This window comes from Salvelinus fontinalis, chromosome 16 (genome assembly GCF_029448725.1).
Source record: "Salvelinus fontinalis isolate EN_2023a chromosome 16, ASM2944872v1, whole genome shotgun sequence".
NCBI classification, from domain to species: Eukaryota; Metazoa; Chordata; class Actinopteri; order Salmoniformes; family Salmonidae; genus Salvelinus; species Salvelinus fontinalis.
Window position 1 is genome coordinate 17,116,106 of NC_074680.1, and position 15,565 is coordinate 17,131,670.

The 15,565-nt window shown below is 44.2% G+C and overlaps 1 protein-coding gene and 1 long non-coding RNA gene across 5 annotated transcripts in view; one reads left to right on the forward strand and one right to left on the reverse strand.

Annotated features, from left to right (window-relative positions):
- The window catches only part of LOC129812724 (kunitz-type protease inhibitor 1-like), an 81,659-nt gene that overhangs the window by 12,968 nt on the left and 53,126 nt on the right, over window positions 1-15,565 (reverse strand). The window lies entirely within an intron of this gene.
- LOC129812726 (uncharacterized) lies at window positions 395-3,594 on the forward strand. 4 transcript variants are annotated; one of them, XR_008753058.1, is made up of 5 exons: window positions 743-1,123; window positions 1,526-1,731; window positions 1,823-1,931; window positions 2,031-2,702; window positions 2,869-3,594. It is a non-coding gene; the product is annotated as an uncharacterized LOC129812726 (long non-coding RNA). The 4 variants fall into 4 exon arrangements; XR_008753059.1 differs by lacking the exon at window positions 743-1,123 and adding an exon at window positions 395-541 and having other exon boundaries at window positions 2,031-3,594; XR_008753057.1 differs by lacking the exon at window positions 743-1,123 and adding an exon at window positions 548-712 and having other exon boundaries at window positions 2,031-3,594.

The window sequence follows — 15,565 nt, forward strand, 5'->3', positions numbered from 1 at the left end:
CGGCACAGCGGGTGGTCTAGATCCCGCTTAACCTTTCTTTGGATTGGTGGATACATCTCATTATTGTATATAATTGAATACTCGATGAGGGTTGTTGACGTCAACCGCCTGTATTCAATGGAGAGAGCGACGCTATGGTACTAGCCTCATTTCATGAATATGCATAACCACTCGAGACAAGTTCGATATAGTGTTTTTTCTCAAAGTTGCCGGGATGTCGCGTGTCCTACTTATAAAAGTACACTCCTAACAACTTTAGCATTACGAAACCTATGTTCGATCATATAAACCTCACGTAGCAAAAATGAATAGTTTATTTGTTGACCAAATTCGACACATAACCTCCATACAAAAACTCTTTGCTTGTTTGGCGAAACAACGAAATAACGCCACCTGTTGGAGGGAGACAGATTTTCCACCGAGGGACCAAAGACATTCGCGATGCCACTCCCATTTCGAGTTGAGAGTAGAATACTTTTATAGAAAAGAAGAGATTGATTAAATATTGTTCTTGAAATATTTTATTCACAATAGTCCTATGGTAATTGATGGCTTTCATAATGGGGACCTGTCTTATTCATATGACCCAAGATGTGAACACAATAGGTGGTTGATGGCTTCAAGGATCCACCTACACCCAAATACCCGAGACACGTCCGAATACAGAATTATAAATAATGTCATGGGTCTGGGTCGGATCTGATTTTCACGAGTATGTGTAATTTTAACTGACTTGTCTGTAGGGCGGTACAGATCCGAACGTGACTGCTGCAGTTGAGAGAGAGAAATGTGATAATTTATGCTGCTGCTGCTCTTGCTTTTCAGGAGAGTGGAACATGGCGCATGTAGTTTGTTGTTGGTCATAAATCATCAAAGCAGGAATACCACAGTTTGAGTCATAATACCCGTAAACCACGGAAATGGTTCCAATCGTTTTTGCACCATTCATTTTTCGGTAGTGGTCAAGGGAAGATAATTTAACGTTGGCGATTATCGTCTGACAACACGAACGATGAGCTAACATTTAACTAGCAAGCTAAACGTTAGATAAATATCCATGCCCTGATGGACTAACATTGCCTAGTACATCACCGTGTGGAAAAGTGACTAACTTACACGAACGGTGAGCTGACGTTAACTAGCTGGCTCACAAAGGACTTGTTGTCGCAATGTTTTCCCATAGAAAACACATGGATTTGTTCCACGAGTGCATCTGTTGTACATGACTAATCAAATGACCTATCAAGTCACCAGCAGGGATGGAAATTAAGCTATCCCGAGGCTAGTACTTTTCAGATTGGGCTAGTAAATAATGTGCCAAACTAGCCTGACACAGCAGTGACATTTAGCCTTTTCAAACATGCCACAGATTTAGGACCTGCATGTTTCCTGGGCTAGTACAAATCGTGGTCTGTTGGCCAGTGCCCCAAATCCTTAGTCAAGTCTGTGGGTTATGGTATTTTAATATAGATGTTACAATTTTAGTAATCAACTTAGCTAGAAACTTTTTTTTTTTGTCTTTCAGATGGGTGGACCGGAAACCCAGTGACAACACTCAGGTCTGTAGCTGCCATTTTCCAGTGGGAAAGAGAAATGGCCCTATATTTACCAGAAAAGGTAGCTCATCCACCATGGCAGAAGTGGAAGATCCAGATGGTTGATTGGGAAACAAGAACAAAAAATGAGGCATGAGGATTGGTTGTTGAAGGACTGCTTGTCATATTGTCCAAGGTGTTTAAAAAAAGTGATAAACAATGCATTTTCTGTCCAGATAAAGATGGTGATACAGCATTGAAAATGACCAAATTTCTCTGTTTTCTAGTCCAACAGGAGTGCATCTCTCAGACAATCTGGTGCATGGACATCTAGTACCAGTGTGATCCGAGCAGGAGTGTCCATTTGTACAGCACATCGAGCCTGTGGACGGACAGGTCAGTAATACATCAAATATGATACAATATTGTGTAAAACATTGCATTTGTAGATGCATCAACATTTTTACTTTATGTCCCCTTTTCCCCATGTTTTAGACATGAGGCGTGACATGTGGAACATCAGGCTCACCCCACGACAAGCAGTGCATGATCAACACCACCCTCGGCAAGGAGATCTGTTGCATAATTTTAACATCACAAATATATATTCCCACTGAGCCCATGATAAAATGCAATGTGAATTGTGTCGTACTTCTGAATGAAACTGTGAGGAGATGCACTCAGACCAGCCTTTGTGATTGAACTTATGTTAACCTCATTACTTTAGTTGGCTGCTTTGAGCAAAACTTAAATGTAATATAGCCTATTCTAGGAGCCTATTGTTTGTGTATGATCTTTATTCATTGTTCACTTGTTTTTCAACATTATCAAGTACAGGCAGGGATGACTGGGGCCTTCAGCAAGTAAGACACGGGATAAGAAATAATTTCAACATCACAGATATAAATTCCCACTGTGCCCATAAGAGTGAACTATATGGAATATTTCTGGACCTTTGGCTTCTCTGAAAACAGGTACTGGCAGGAGGATCAATATGAGTCTGAGGTCGTCATGCTGGATGGTGATGGAGGCTTTGGTGGTTCACACAACGAAGAAGCAGGTGTTCCTTCCTGTGATGTGGAGCTGACCTTTGACCTGGTGCCAGTGAGGGAGGTCTTCCCTCCCTCCTTCATATAAAAATCCTTCGACTTCACTGCCTCTCCAATGGTAAGGTCCCTTGCACCATAGGGACACTTGACCTCCACCACTGCTGTGGTACACCAGTAGGCGCCCAGGAGCCCCCGACCCAAAGCCCTGACTCCTGCACATCCATCCCTGTAGCCATTTTAAATGCCTTGATGCCATCCTCTTCGTTATCTGTGCCCCACTTTAGAGACAGCACCCCATCCAATGACTGATCTGAGAACCCTTTGTAGCAGCGATGTAGTAACGCGCTTGGCCCTAACCACTGTTCCATAATTGCTGGCTGTCAACTTCCCTCCTCATGGTGTGCCAGTTGGGGTTGGTGCGCTATCCAACTGTTGCCTGCCGTATAGCCTCCTGCTGCTACACCGGCAGCGCCATGCCAGCCAGGATGCCTGCGTGCCCTTGTTTTTAAATTTTTGAACAATGTCCGGTACAGACAGGGATCACAGGGAGGGTAGCGGTTGTTCTGGCTCAGGTTCAAGGAGACATGCTATTCCACTGAACCTGCCACGGAGATGGTTCCTTAGCCATTGAATATCCTCCTCTGTGGGCTCTCGGGACAGAGGTTTGAAGTCTTCGACTTTACAATGGTCCCGTGTGGCTCAGTTGGTAGAGCATGGCGCTTGCAACGCCAGGATTGTGGGTTCGATTCCCACGGGGGGCCAGTACAAAAAAGTATGAATGTATGTACTTGTAAGTCGCTCTGGATAAGAGCGTCTGCTAAATGACTTAAATGTAAATGTAAGAGTTGTTGCCCTGTCCCTTTCTCTGTGATCATCATTCTAATGGGATCCAGAAAGAACAAATCCCTGTCCTCAAACATTTACATCAAAAGGTGCAAATGTATGGGCAAAGACACAAAACATACGCATCAAATTAAATATTTTCCTTGATCAAATAACATGGAAAACAACCACTTTTTTGTGCAGTATTAATTTACCATCCTTACAAACCACTTAATGTAAATGTACACTTCCGTTCAAAGATTTGGGGTCACTTAGAAATATCCTTGTTTTTGAAAGATTATTATTTTTTTTAAGTCCATTAAAATAACATCAAATTGATCAGAAAAACATTGTCAAAGTTGTAAATTACTATTGTAGCTGGAAACGGCTGATTTTTAATGGAATATATACACAGGCGTACAGAGGCCCATTATCAGCAACCATCACTCCTGTGTTCCAATGGCACATTGTGTTAGCTAATCCAAGTTTATCATTTTAAAAGGCTAATTGGTCATTAGAAAACCCTTTTGCAATTGTTAGCACAGCTGAAAACTGTTGTTCTGATTAAAGATGCAATAAAACTGGCCTTCTTTAGACTAGTTGAGTATCTGGAGCATCAGCATTTGTGGGTTTGATTACAGGCTCAAAATGGCCAGAAACAAATAACTTTCTTCTGAAACTCATCAGTCTATTCTTGATCTGAGAAATGAAGGCTATTCCATGCGAGAAATTTCCAAGAAACTGAAGATCTCGTACAATGCTGTGTACTACTCCCTTCACAGAACAGCGCAAACTGGCTCTAAACAGAATAGAAAGAGGAGTGGGAGGCTCCAGTGCACAACTGAGCAAGAGGACAAGTACATTAGAGTGTCTAGTTTAAGAAACAGAGCCCTCACAAGTCCTCAACTGGCAGCTTCATTAAATAGTACCTGCAAAACACCAGTCTCGGGCCTCCCGGGTGGCGCAGTGGTCTAGGGCCAGAGTCTCTGGGTTCGCGCCCGGGCTCTGTCGCAGCCGGCCGCGACCGGGAGGTCCGTGGGGCGATGCACAATTGGGCTAGCGTCGTCCGGGTTAGGGAGGGTTTGGCCGGTAGGGATATCCTTGTCTCATCGCGCTCCAGCGACTCCTGTGGCGGGCCGGGCGCAGTACGCGCTAACCAAGGGGGCCAGGTGCACGGTGTTTCCTCCAACACATTGGTGCGGCTGGCTTCCGAGTTGAAGGCGCGCTGTGTTAAGAAGCAGTGCGGCTTGGTTGGGTTGTGCTTCGGAGGACGCGTGGCTTTCGACCTTCGTCTCTCCCGAGCCCGTACGGGAGTTGTAGCGATGAGACAAGTTAGTAATTACTAGCGATTGGATACCACAAATTGGGGAGAAAAAGGGGAGAAAAAACAACAACAAAAAAACACCCGTCTCAACGTCAAAAGTGAAGAGGCGACTCCGGGATGCTGGCCTTCTAGGCAGAGTTGCAACGAAAAAGCCATGTCTCAGACTGGCCAATAAAAAGAAAAGATTAAGATGGGCAAAAGAACACAGACACTGAACAGAGGAACTCTGCCTAGAAGGAGAGCATCCCGGAGAAGATGGTAGCCCCCTGGAGAGACTCGAAAGATGAGGGGAAGCAGGTAACGTTTTTTAACCGGGATGTCATTCAGGCCCGGGTAGTTGATACACGGACGCAAGGTTTTGTCCTTCTTCTCCACAAAGAAGAAGCCTGCTCTGGTGAGGGAGCACAAGGACGGATAGCCCATGCAGCCAGGGAGTCCTCAATATACGTCTCCATCATCTTGGTCTCCGGACCTGACAGGAAATAAAGCCACCCCGAGGCAGTGTAGTGCCCGGGAGAAGGTCGGTGGCGCAGTCATAGGGCCGATGCGGACGAAGCGTGGTGGCACGGGCCTTGCTGAAAACCTCCCGGTGGTCATGGTACTCCGCCGTTCGGCGGAGAGGTCCAGGACTTTTCCCAAGCCCGCAGGAAGAACAAAATGTCCCATAGCTCCATAATACAGACAGCTCTGGGTGTTAAGTCTGAGTAAGCGCTCAGCAGGAGACAATCTAGCCCTGCACATTTGCATGGGCTCCAGAGGAGATGACTCGACAGCCAGAAACTTCTGACCTCCCAGAAACTTTGGTTACATTCGGAAATGTGAGTTTTGGTGATTCCCCGGATTCCTTGGAGGCGAGGTGGAAATCGAGGATGAGCGTCGGCGACAGTGAACAGACTCCCTCTCCCTCCTACGTTCCCGTAGCCACCCATCGATCCAGATGGTCATGGCTATGAGGGAGTTGAGGTCCAGGGGCAGCTCCCGGCCTGCGAGCTCGTCTTAAAAATCACCTCCGACAACCCGTGAAGGAACGCATCAAACAGGGCTTCCGGATTCCAGGCACTCTCAGCCACCAACGTGCGAAAATCCACTGCGTAGTCTGCCACACTACGGGAATCCTGGAGTTGGAGCAGTTCACGAACCGCCTCTCTCCCAGACAACGGAGAATCTAACACTTTCCATACCTCCGCCACGAACTCCTCCAATCTGAGGCAAACAGTGGATTGTTGCTCCCACATCGGCGTAGCTCAGGCAGAGCCCTCCCGGACATCAGCGTTATCACGTACGCTATCCACGAGTGATCCGAGGGAAATGAAGAGGGCTGCAGCTCAAAGATGAGAGAACACTGGGAGAGAAACACCCCGCAGGATCCAGGATCTCCAGCGTAGCGCTCTGAAGGAGGTAAGCTGAGTTCTTGGGAAGCCGGGGTAGATTGGGGAGAAACGCCGCTGATAGCGGGGTAATTGACAGTCTGGGGGTTTACTGTAGTGGTGAGCTGCCTCACAGACAATCTGCGGAATTACTCCAGCAATGTGTTGAAGGCATGTTCCTGGCGTTCCTCCAAGGTCTGGAATCCTTCCATAAGACCTTGAAGTTACTCCTCGTGTCTTCCAATGGTGGCTCCCTGGGAGGAGACGGCGTTGCGGAGCTGGTTCGTACTATCACGTCTCAGGATATGACCCAGATGCACACACGTGAGGCGGATAGACCAGTTCTCAGATGATTTATTAGAAACACGGGGCAGGCAAAGAGCAGGTCGAGGGCAGGCAGATATTTGTGATCAGGTCAGAGTCAGGCAGGTACAAGGCAGCAGGCAGGCTCTGGGTCAGGGCAGGCAGAGGTTTGTAATCAGATTAGAGTCAGGCAGGTACATGGAGGGCAGGCAGAATGGTCAGAACCGGGAAAAACCAGGAAACAGAACTAGAGAAACAGGAAGGCGGGAAAGATCGCTTGTAAGACCTGACAAGACAAGAAGAACTGGTAACAGACAAACAGAGAACACAGGTATAATAGACAGGAAATAATGGGAAGATGGGCGACACCTGGAGGGGAGTGGAGACAAGCACAAGACGAAACACAGGTGAAACAGATCAGGGTGTGACAGTTGTGATGTGACTCAGTTGGTAGAACATGGCGCTTGCAATGCTAGGGTTGTGGGTTCGATTCATATGGGGGACCAGTAAGAAAAAGTATAAAAATGTATGCACTCACGACTGTAAGTTGCTCTGGATAAGAGTGTCTACTAAAATGGAAATGGAATGAAATCACTATTTCAGTTTTCACATAGAAATTAGTTGTATTTGCAAAGAATTTCAAGAAACTGGAAAACCTATATCAAGCGAGTAATTTTATGTTCCACAAGTATTATCAGGTTAACTGTCTTTTACAGATAATTATCAGACTGAAGTTACAAGTGCTAGTAAACACTCAAATACATTTAGTTAAAAAACAAAAATCACAAAAGTAGAGCACTTGGCATTTACTAGTCCTGTATTAGCAGACCAATAAATCAAATCAAATTGTATTTGTCACATGCGCCGAATACAACACGTGTAGACCTTATAGTGAAATGCTTACTCACAAGCCCATAAAAATAACAAATCATTAAAAAACAGCAGTAAAATAACAATAGTGAGGCTAAATACAGTTGAAGTCGGAAGTTTTACCTTAGCCAAATACATTTAAACTCAGTTTTTCACAATTCCTGACATTTAATCCAAGTAAAAATTCCCTGTCTTAGGTCAGTTAGGATCACTACTTTATTTTAAGAAAGTGAAATGTCAGAATAATAGTAGAGAGAATGATTTAGTTCAGCTTTTATTTATTTCATCACATTCCCAGTGGGTCAGAAGTTTACATACAATCAATTAGTATTTGGTAGCATTGCCTTTAAATTGTTTAACTTGGGTCAAACGTTTCGGGTAGCCTTCCACAAGCTTCCCACAATAAGTTGGGTGAATTTTGGCCCATTCCTCCTGACAGACCTGGTGTAACTGAGTCAGGTTTGTAGGCCTCCTTGCTCGCACACACTTTTTCAGTTCTGCCCACAAACTTTCTATAGGATTGAGGTCAGGGCTTTGTGATGGTCACTCCAATACCTTGACATTGTTGTCCTTAAGCCATTTTGCCACAACTTTGGAAGTATGCTTGGGGTCATTGTCCATTTGGAAGACCCATTTGCGACCAAGCTTTAACTTCCTGACTGATGTCTTGAGATGTTGCTTCAATATATCCACATCATTTTCCTGCCTCATGAAGCCATCTTTTTTGTGAAGTGCACCAGTCCCTCATGCAGCAAAGCACCCCCACAACATGATGCTGCCACCCCCGTGCTTCACGGTTCGGATGGTGTTCTTTGGCTTGCAAGCATCCCCCTTTTTCCTCCAAACATAACGATGGTCATTATGGCATTTCTCCAAAAAGTGCAATCTTTGTCCCAATGTGCAGTTGCAAACCGTAGTCTGGCTTTTTTATGGCGGATTTGGAGCAGTGGCTTCTTCCTTGCTGAGCGGCCTTTCAGGTTATGTCGATATAGGACTCGTTTTACTGTGGATATAGATACCTTTGTACCTGTTTCCTCCAGCATCTTCACAAGGGCCTTTGCTGTTGTTCTGGGATTGATTTGCACTTTTTGCACCAAAGTACGTTCATCTCTAGGAGACAGAACGCTCTAGGAGACATCTCTAGGAGACATCTCTAGGAGACAGAAATTGCTCTCAAGGAAGAACCAGACTTGTGGAGGTCTACAATTTCTTTTCTGAGGTCTTGGCTGATTTATTTTGATTTTCCCATGATGTCAAGCAAAGAGGCACTGAGTTTGAAGGTAGGCCTTGAAATATATCCACAGGTACACCTCCAATTGACTCAAATTCTGTCAATTAGCCTATCAAAAGCTTCTAAAGTCATGACATCATTTTCTGGATTTTTCCACGTTGTTTAAAGGCACAGTCAATTTAGTCTATGTAAACTTCTGACCCACTGGGATTGTGATACAGTGAATTTTACGTTAAATAATCTGTCTGTAAACAATTGTTGGAAAAATGACTTGTGTCATGCACAAAGTAGATGTCCTAACCGACTTGCCAAAGCTACAGTTTATTGACAAGAAATTTGTGGAGTGGTTGAAAAACGAGTTTTAATGACTCCAACCTAAGTGTATGTAAACTTCCGACTTCAACTGTACAGGGGGTACCGGTACAGAGTCAATGTGCGGGGGGCACTGGTTAGTCGAGGTAATTGAGGTAATATGTATAATTTGTAGGTAGAGTTATTAAAGTGACTATGCATAGATAATAAACAGAGTGTAGCAGTGTAAAAGAGGGTGGGGGCAATGCCAATAGTCTGGGTAGCAATTTGATGAGATGTTCAGGAGTCTGATGGCTTGGGGATAGAAGCTGTTTAGAAGCCTCTTGGACCTAGACTTGGCGCTCCGGTACCGCTTGCCGTACGGTAGCAGAGAGAACAGTCTATGACTAGGGTGTCTGGAGTCTTCGCCAATATTAAGGGCCTTCCTCTGACACACTACCCTTTGTAGGGACTTGCGGTCGGAGGCCGAGCAGCTGCCATACCAAGCAGTGATGCAACCAGTCAGGATGCATCTCGATGGTGCAGCTGTAGAACCTTTTGAGGATCTGAGGACCCATGACAAATCTTTTCAGTCTCCTGAGGGGGAATAGGTTTTGTCGTGCCCTCTTTACGACTGTCTTGGTGTTTTTGGACCATGTTAGTTTGTTGGTGATGTGGACAGCAAGGAATTTGAAGCTCTCAACCTGTTCCACTCCAGCCCCGTCGATGAGAATGGGACCGTGCTTGGTCCTCCTTTTCCTGTAGTCCACAATAATCTCCTTTGTCTTGAACACGTTGAGGGAGAGGTTGTTATCCTTGCACCACACTGCCAGGTCTCTGACCTCCTCCCTATAGGGTGTCTCATCGTTGTCGGTGATCAGGCCTACCACTATTGTGTCAGCGGCAAACTTAATGATGGTGTTGGAGTCGTGCCTGGCCGTGCAGTCATGAGTGAACAGGGAGTACAGGAGGGGACTGAGCACGCACCCCTGAGGGGCCCCCGTGTTGAGGATCAGCATGGCATATGTGTTGTTACCTTCCCTTACCACCTGGGGGCAGATGCAGAGGGAGGTGTTTAGTCCCAGGGTCCTTAGCTTAGTGATGAGTTTTGAGGGCACAATGGTGTTGAACGCTGAGCTGTAGTCAATGAATATCATTCTCACATATGTGTTCCTTTTGTTCAGATGTGAAAGGGCAGTGTGGAGTGCAATAGAGGGGATCTGTGGATCTGTTGGGGCGGTATGCAAATTGGTGTGGGTCTAGGATTTTTGGGATAATGGTGTTGATATAGACATCTTCAGTGCAGCCATTTTTTTACATGATGGAAGACATTAGCAGAATATGTTTTAATACCATACAAATGGTCAAATGCAGGCTACTGTGCAACTTGCGATTCAGGTAGGATGCAATTTTTATTTTTTTTTGTATGTATTTATAATAATTTGTTTCATCATTATTATTATTTTATATCATTATTATTGTAAGCCTATTTATTAATCTAAACCAGTTCTTTACATTTCATTCTGTTGAGTAATTTTCGTTGGGTAAATTAGGTATTTTTAATTGTGTGCTCAGTATTTAGTTTAAAGAAAAACTCCACCCAAAAACTATCTTTTGGTATTTGTTTCATTAGTCCATTGTTGATATAGTCCCAAAATCAACTTTTCAAGATATATAACTTTCAAAATACAGAAATACAGCAGTTATGATGCCTTTTGTAAAAGTTTGCCGTGGTGTGGCTATTTGCCTATACTGCAGGCCTATGATATGAAGGCAGCACGCACTGGCGCTCCAACTGACTGACAGTTGAATTTAAGGTGAGGAAGTACATTTTAGGCCTACCAGAGTCCAATATAATGCTTATCTTTATAAAAAATATATTCTGATCTAAAAATAACTTATTAGTCTCTTTCTGTTGCCCGATATATGTATGGCAAACGCAGTAGCCCATCTGACAAGAATAAAGAAATGCATGTTGGTGTCATAGCATGTCGCCGGCATATCTCTATTTCTCTCTGGGGCTAGGACTAACCTGGCTTCTCTTCTTTTATATTTATTTTTTAAATATTAATATCATACAGTGGACGCCTAAGACTATAGGCCAATGCATGCAATGTCCTGATGCATTTAGTGCTCAAATCTCTGACAGGCTATGTAGCGTAAATTTTTTATTTCTCACTTTTACCAAATGGAACCTTTTTATATCCTCTAGATGGCAGTGTCAGACAGAAAATTATCCAGATCATCTGAACGATCAGTTTCTTTAGTGTATTCTGAAATAGTTGTCAGAATGTCAGTCTCATGGGCCCCTTTCATATTTATCTCATCTTCATGTCCTCTTTACATGACGCTGATGCTGCATCGTGACTCCTGTACTGAGTCATGGCTGCTGCCTGAAACAAGTAATAGGGGTCCCTTGTGAAAATCAATAACCTTTTAAAACACACACTATGTGTGTTGTTGGCAGTGTTATGAGTAACACACTATTATACCCCCAAGTCCAGTAAACCAGTAAAAACAGAAGAGCATCATATTTAACACAGCCTCTGCAGTATAAAAATAATCAATCAAGGGATAAGAGTCAAGTTCATGTGAGATCCAGCACTTATGTGAGGTGTGTCTCATTCCTCCCATTCTAGAATGAAGAGATGGCCAGTCCAGGTCTCCTGATTCCCCGGTTCCAGACCCAGTTCCCTTTCAGTCAGCCTGATGGGGCAGAACTGGGTACCAGTGAATTGTATGAATTAATTTGTTTGCCTGGAAAGGTGAGCTGCCAGAGGTGCTCAATAATTCGGTGTTCGTAACAGACGTTGCCTCAGCAGGTGAACACGCAACACCACGGCTGACTGATACACACTGCCGAAACAAAAGGCAGGGTCTCATTGTTATTATTGTAAAAGGATCTGTGGAAACTACAGCGTACCCTTGTTATCCCTCTAGTCTCAACTGTACTAGTTTGGCACAGAAAGAAACACTAAGTAGTTTTAACCTTGACTAATTTAGTTCCTGGTGATATTTGACCTTCTCAAATGAAATGGGTTAGTTCAGAGTCTTTATCACAGGTTTTACCCTCTGAGTGATTGTTCACAGCATTTATCTGCTCTCTCTTTTATCCATTATTGATGGAGGTGTAACTGAGGATGCCAATTTGGCTTCAAGGCTTATTAAACGTACACCTGATAATAGCTGTTATAAATGACGTGGAAGGGATCTAATGAACACTGGAGGAAGTCTGGATCACCTGTCAGGGAAAAGCAGTTACTCTGATAAGTGTGGATGAACAGAGATGGCAAGAGTTTCCACATGCTGTGAGGTAGAGATGATACAGTAAACTCAGTGCTTGACTTTACAGAGTAATACAGTAGGTTCTGGTACTCATTTTGGGTGCCGGTACCGTTTATATTTATGTGCAGGAGCTCCACAATACTTGTGAGCTTATACAGTATTCTATAAGAGGTGCAGGACCTCAAGCAGTAGAACATTTTAGGTGCCGGTACTCAGCTCTGGTAAGCTCTTTACTCAGTCAAGCACTGAGTAAACTCCTGATTAGGGCACATTGGAAAATTGGAAACCCACATTGTTAGAAACCCACATGTTAGAATTTGGGACATGGATCTTTTTCTGGATGACAAAATTGTTAAATAAATGTATTGCTAACCACTGCAATACTCCGATCTTTGGTTGCCCTCTCATCCCTTTCTCAGTTTTTATCACTCCGTAATTGACCTATGCACTCGTACCTGAGAGAGAAGGATAGCACACCTAGACACACACACGCACACGCACACAGAGGCATATTTTATTACCATCCTCCACAGGCAGCGAGTGTGCGAGGGAGGGAGGGGGAGGGAGAGAGAGGGAGAGAGAGAGACGAGTGCACATAGACAGACGGAGCAAGCAAGATAGATATATGGGAGAGCTAGAGCAAGAGAAGAAGAAAAAGAGCGAGCACACAAGAAAGACAGCAAGAGAGAGGGTGGGAGTGAGAGCACCAGAGACAGAGGGAGAGATAGAAAGAAAGAGAGACAGCTGTGTGTTTCCTCAGCTGTTTTACCCGAGGCCATGGCAGGCATGGCGACGGAGCCAGTCACCCACTCCAGGGTGATGTTCCAGTCCGCAGATAAAAAAGAGGAGCCTACGCATCGCAAACTGGGCAAGCTGACCGTCAAATACAACCGCAAGGACCTGCAGAGGAGGCTGGATATTGAGGAGTGGATCGACAATCAGCTGCACCTGCTCTTCGACTATGAGGTAGGTCGTGCACGGCTGCTGCTGGCACAGTTAGGTCCCAGGGTCTGTGTGGGTAGATTTATTACTGCATTATCAGCCTTGTAGATACACATTATCTGACCATCATATCAGGATGACTATACATCATATTACATTATTTATATCCTTTCTGAAAATCTGTATCACTGTATGGACATACATACCGCATTCCAGAGTAACACAACATTATCTATCTAACATAAATATATTAATTGGCTAATACAATCACCCCTTTCCTTATTATAAACACTTATACACAGACAGTACTATAGTGGCACGCAGCATCTGTCCTCAGAAGATGAGAATCTACTCCCTTCTGTGACACTGGTTCAGACAGGGCAGCAAATCCCTGTTGTCTCTGGTCAGTTTGCAGTCTGAGACTTCTAAGAACTCGAGAGGTTTACTGCTTAGATCTCGGCAGGGAGGTTGTCTGCAGAACTGCTTACGGCCAGGATTGCACACCACAAATGGAGGGACTGGGCATTAGCATAATTGATTCCAAGATTAGGGAGTGGGATCCCTGTGTGGAGATCGTAGGACCCCCCCCCCCCCGTGTCATCACTGCACTGCAATTTGGTGGGGGGAAATCCAATTATAATCAGAGGCTGCATCGATTTGCTGGGAAGTCTCTGGGGATGCCATGGCAACAGAAGACTGGCTGCCACGTGAAGAGGAACGGCACAGAGGAGTCAGAGGGATGTCTTCATGCACTTCAATTATTCTCCACTGCCAAGAAACACTGCATATGGCATACTGATGCTGCAGGGCATGAGAGAGCATCACGTGTGAGGGGTGTCCTCATTAAAGTTCCTGAAAATAGCTACAGATGTAGGATCGTAATTTGATCCCTCTTTTGCTCCTGATAATGTTCCTGCGTAGCAGGAAATGCAAACTTGTAGTTTATTCCAGGTTTAAAAAGGCTTCTAAAGTTTGTAATGTTCACTTTAATTAATTTGTCCTAACAAAAAATGTATCAACACCTACAAAAAAAGTCAATTAATTATAATACACATAATAATTCACATTTCCTGTTGCTGCAGGATTATTTTCCTGTTGTAGCAAACTGGCTCAAATTAAGATCCTACATCTGTATATGTAGGGCTAGGAGGTTTCCCAGTCAGGTCATGTAGTCTTGAAAAACTCAGGTTCCTAGCTATAACATTGAGGTAAGAGGACAGGATTCAGGTTAATGTAGTGACCTGTTGAATTTATGATCAGGTCCAAATGAACACAGACAGCAGCATATCCTCAGTGGCAACACCTATCCAGGTAAATGCATCCAAAGTGCATAGTCAGAGAGGGCAGTGACGGGCCGTTCGGCCAGGGCATCAGGTTCAGCCAGATTCCATTCTACACACTGAGATGGGAGGGAGAGACATTCATTACAGACAGTCTGGTGGCAGACAGACACCCAACGTCTCCTCTCGGCTCAGACTCCACATTTCCCTCAGAACAGGCAATGGCTGGCGTTTTGTAAGGATTGCATTAAACCTGTCTCCTAAATATATTCCACTCAGCAGCGCAAATGTTTGCCGATCCCATTAACTGCTTATTTCTCTGGTAATATATGCAAAGATCCCTGAAAGGCGGTGGGTTGAAATGATGCCTGAATCTCAGAAATAATAATAGAGGATTATGGTTAAAGAAGAATCTCTATGCTGCTTTACAAATGATGCTAGGTCAGTCTTGCCTGCTGCTTCAAAATCAAATCAAATAAATATGTTTAAATCAAATCACATTTTATTTGTCACATGCTTCTTAAACAACAGTTAGGATTTGATCTTAGTCCTGTATTTACGCTTTGCCTGTTTTATGGTTCGTCGGAGGTCATTGCGGGATTTCTTATAAGCGCAGTGGTGACCCGTCATTCAGGGCAGAACCCCATCTGTTGCCTGTTGTGCATGTTATTTTAGCATAAATACATGTCATATATCAGTTTGCAAACAATGAAAAAACAAACATTTTTGTTAATAATGCCGCATACAAACATCGGATCTTTTTTGCTTTCTTGAGTAAGGCAGCTCCAAAATACAGGTGTTTCAGTTTAGGTCAGTGCTTTCTGTGGTGGTGGGGCAACCAGCGGAAAATACAGGGCGTAAGGGTTGGTAATGTTCTCTAGTTGCGCTGTGATTGGATAAGTGTTCTGTCACTCATGGGGGACACTACGTCACCGCAAAATCTACAGGGAGAGCTAAGAAATTCAAGCCCCTTGGGTGCTGCCATAGACTTACATTAGAAGTGCCTATCCAAGAAGGCTCAAGGTCCTTGGCCACAGATTAAATGACATCAAATCACGTTATATCTACCGTAGTTTTGATTGGACTGATCATGCCAACATCATACTTTCAAAATCTTAGCTAGCAAGCTAGACAAGCAGTCATCATCATGAATCAAGTCGACAATCTACTGGCAAATCCTTTTCAATCCTTGTCATATGAAGATAAATTATATATATATAACATATTGGTGCTCATCGGCCATTGGACATAAACATTAGACAACAA